General features: G+C 43.0%; 1 non-coding gene across 1 annotated transcript; it reads left to right on the plus strand.

Annotated features, from left to right (window-relative positions):
• The first annotated feature begins 3,325 nt into the window (after positions 1 to 3,325).
• On the plus strand, positions 3,326 to 3,397 carry TRNAW-CCA. Its single transcript has one exon. It is a non-coding gene; the product is annotated as a tRNA-Trp (tRNA).
• The last annotated feature ends 960 nt before the right edge of the window (positions 3,398 to 4,357 follow it).

Genomic DNA, 4,357 nt, shown 5'->3' on the forward strand with positions numbered 1-4,357 from the left:
GCCTGTGGGGAAAACTAGCAACTATATTTCCTCTCTCAGCATGAAATTAGCCATTTCCCCTCTGATTTTGAAGTAGCTTACAGTGAGGACTTCCTTAATTATTTAATTGGAAATACAAAAGAGTGAAATGGAGTCTAACTCAATCGGGCAATAAGCATTTGGTGAGCACCTGCTGAGAGCTGGGCACAGAGCCTGGCAGCCAGCAGCCAGATCTAATGCAGCTCCTGTCTTTAGCCAGCAAGCCCTTGGGGGGCCGTCAGAACAGCAAAGCAGTGCGGGGAGGGCAGTGACAGACACCTGTCCCGAAGGTCCCAGAGTCCAGAGATGGTGGAACACTGCATTTTATTCAGTGGTGTCTGTGTTCTCAGAGACGTACACCCTGGATGGATATCCCTTCTAGATCAGCAAGCCCGCAGGGCTCAGGGCAGCCAGCCCCTATGAATGTAGTCAGCCTGGGCTCCCAGATGCCCGAGAGGACTCTTGCTGTCCTTTTCTGTTTCACTGGTTCTTGGTGAAATGAGAAACACTTCATGTTTTGAGTTTTTTCAAAACTCTTGGGGTTAAAATATCCTTTCTTTTCTAAACTGATCATAGAATTTAGTTTTGACAATATCAAAAGCACAACATGGAAGTTGTGAGTTAAGTTTTATTTGGGGCAAAATGAGGACTGCAGCCCAGGAGACAGCACCTCAGATACCTCTGAGAAACTGCTCCAAAGAGGCAAGGGAGACAGTTTAGTATAGATATATGATTTTTGTGAAGGGGGAATACATGCAATAAAGCACTCATTTTTCCAAAAGTTTTTTCACTAGTCTCATGAGGCTTTTGCTAGTCACGAGGAACAGTCATCACCATGAACAATTTTAGTGGTTTTCTAGATATGAGGAGATACAAGAATTGGGCTCATAAAATCAGGTCCTGAAAATATCTAACTATCTGAAGACCTGTTTTGCCAGTTTTTCCCTGAGCACAGAGTGCCTCATTTCTGCTGTCCACCCTTCAGAGTGTGTTGAAAATCAGCAGCTGCAGCAGCATATGATTTAATCCTTATAGAGGCAGATGGCAACTGACAATTGTAGTTGACACTAATGTCTTGATGTACCAAACCACAGGCTTCCCAGGTGGCACTAATGGTAAAGAATTCACCTGCTAATGCAGGAGACACAAGAGACACGAATTCCACCCCTATGTCAGGAAGATCCCCTGGAAGTGGCAACCCACTCCAGTTTTCATGCCTGGGAAATTCCAAAGACAGTCAAATCTATATTGTTTCCCCAATAACTTTGGGGGATATTTCACTGGTTTCCAAAACCTGGGAACAATCACTCTAGGACAATGACCTAGGGCCACATATGAGCAGGAATCTCTGGAAATGTCACCTTCTGCACCCAGACTTGTCCACCCACAGGCTCCTGAATGAACTGCGTGACACACATAAGTTGTCAGCTCTTTGAAAGAGGATATCTATGTTTTGGAGCATTGTTGTTGTTCAGTCGCTTTGCAGCCCCTGGACTGCAGCACACCAGGCTTCCCTGACCCTTCACTATCTCCTAGAGTTTGCTCAAACTCATGTCCATTGAGTCGGTGATGCCATCCAACCATCTCATCCTCTGCTGCCCCCTTCTCCTTCTGCCCTCAATCTTTCCCAGCATCAGGGTCTTTTCCAATGAATCAGCTCTTTACGTCAGGTGACCAAAGTATTAGAGCTTTTGCTTTAGCATTAGTCCCATCAATTAATATTCAGGACTAATTTCCTTTAGGACTGACTGGTTGGATCTCCTTGCAATCCAAGGGACACTCAAGAGTCTCCTCCAACACTACAGCACAGTTCGAAGCATCAGCGTCTTTATGGTCCAACTCTCACATCCACACCTGACTGCTGGAAAAAACCATAGCTTTGACTAGACGGAACTTTATCGGCAAAGTGATGCTTTTTAATACATTGTCTAGGTTGGTCATAGCTTTTCTTCCAAGGAGCAAGCGTCTTTTAATTTCATGGCTGCAGTCACTGTCAGCAGTGATTTTGAAGCCCAAAAAAATAAAGTCCATTGCTGTTTCCATTTTTTTCTCCACCTATTTGCCATGAAGTGATGGGATCAGATGTCATGATCTTAGGTTTTTGAATGTTTTTTGAATGTTGTGAGTTTTAAGTCAGCTTTTTTACTCTCCTCTTTCACCTTCATCAAGAAGCTCTTTAGTTCCTCTTCCCTTTCTGCCACTATTTGTTCAGAATTGCTGAACTGGGTATTTTCAGGTGTTTATTGGAAACAAATAAATACAATTTTGTACTATGTAAAGTAGAAAATGAGCATAATTTTGCTACTAATGGAACCTGGACTTCTGGGACTGGACACCCTTGACCAAACCAGGAGAGAGGGCTACAGAGTTGGCCTTTGCCACCCTACATATGCAATGCTGTCCCATCGCGGAGGTGGCCCTTTGTAAGCAATTCAGATCAACTGATCAACTGAGAAAGGGGCTCACCCATGGCATTAGTGGCTACTAGTATATCAAAGTAACACTACTTCAATAAAAAAAAAATTGTCCTTGAGTAGATAAGAACCTGACAAGGACAAAAAAATTATAATCAAGTTATGAAAAACGAGAACAGTAAGAAACCCTAAGAGATGCCCCTGCCTTTTCTCTGACTGCCACCAGGCTCTTCCAGTTCTACCCCCTTTTTTCTGCGGCCACTTCTCTAGTTCCACAGCTGCCTCCAGTGTAGTTTCCAGCCCTGGGGGCAGATGGACCAGCCCTACCAACATCTGGAAGGAAATGTAAACCCTGGATTAACAATCCTGGAGTTAACAAGCCACAGATGGAGTCTTCATACCATCCATCAAGGCAGAAAATTTGAGTACCAGCACCAAAAGGAACCATCCACTCAGCAATTCAACGCTCAGTTGTAGATGTGTCTTGTGGCAAAAGTAAAGTCTAATGCTGTAAAGAACAATATTGTATAGGAACCTGGAATGTTAGGTCCATGAATGAAGGTTAACTGGACATGGTCAAGCAGGAGATGGCAAGAGTGAACATCGACATCTTAGGAATCAGTGAACTAAAATGGACAGGATTGGGTGAATTTAATTCAGATGACCATTATATCTACTACTGTGGGCAAGAATTCCTTACAAGTAGAAATGGAGTTGCAAAAGTCAACAAAAGAGTCCAAAATACAGAACTTAGGTACAATCTCAAAAACAACAAAATGATCTTGCTTCATTTTTAAGGCAAACCATTCAACATCACAGTAATCCAAGTCTACACCCTAACCACTAATGCCAAAGAAGCTGATGTTGAATAGTTCTAGGAAGACCTGGGAACTTCCCTGGTGGCTCAGAGGTTAAAGCGTCTGCCTCCAATGCAGGAGACCTAGGTTCAATCCCTGGGTCGGGAAGATCCCCTGGAGAAGGAAATGGCAACCCACTCCAGTATTCTTGCCTGGAGAATCCCATGGATGGAGAAGCCTGGTAGGCTACAATCCACGGAGTTGCAAAGAGTTGGACACGACTGAGCGACTTCACTTTCGGTTTCAGGAAGACCTACAAGAACTTCTAGAACTAAAACTAAAAAAAGATGTCATTTTCATCAAAGGGGATTGGAATGCAAAAGTAGGAAGTCAAGAGATACCTAGAGTAACAGGCAAGTTTGGCCTTGGAGTACAAAGTGAAGCAGGACAAAGGCTAACAGAGTTTTGTCAAGAGAACACACTGGCCATAGCATACACCCTTCTTCCAACAAGACAAGAGACAACTCTACACATGGACACCACCAGATGGTCAATACTGAAATCAGATTGATTATATTCTTTGCAGTGTGTTCTCTTGACAAAACTCTGTTAGCCTTTGCAGCCGAAGATGAAGAAACTCTATACAGTCAGCAAAAACAAGACCTGGAGCTGACTGTGGCTCAGATCATGAGCTCCTTATTTTAAAATTTGGCCTTAAATTGAAGAAAGTAGGGAAAACCACTAGGCCATTCAGGAATGAGCTAAATCAAATCCCTTATGATTATACAGTGGAAGTGACAAATAGATCTGTTAGACAGAGTGCCTGAAGAACTATGGACAGAGGTTCATAACATAGTACGAGAGGCAGTGACCAAAATCATTCCAAAGAAGAAGAAATGCAAGGAGGCAAAATGGTTGTCTGAGGAAACTTTACAAATAGCTGAGAAAGAAGAGAAGCAAAAAGCAAGGAAGAAAGAGAAAGATAAAATTGGAGATATCACAGGAACATTTCATGCAAAGATGGGCATGACAAAGACAGAATCAGTAAGGATCTAACAGAAGCAGAAAAGATTGAGAAGAAGTGGCAAGAATACAGAGAGAAACTATACAAAAAAGGGCCATAATGAC

This window comes from Bison bison, unplaced genomic scaffold (genome assembly GCF_000754665.1).
Source record: "Bison bison bison isolate TAMUID 2011002044 unplaced genomic scaffold, Bison_UMD1.0 scf7180017864384, whole genome shotgun sequence".
In the NCBI taxonomy this organism is placed as follows: Eukaryota; Metazoa; Chordata; class Mammalia; order Artiodactyla; family Bovidae; genus Bison; species Bison bison.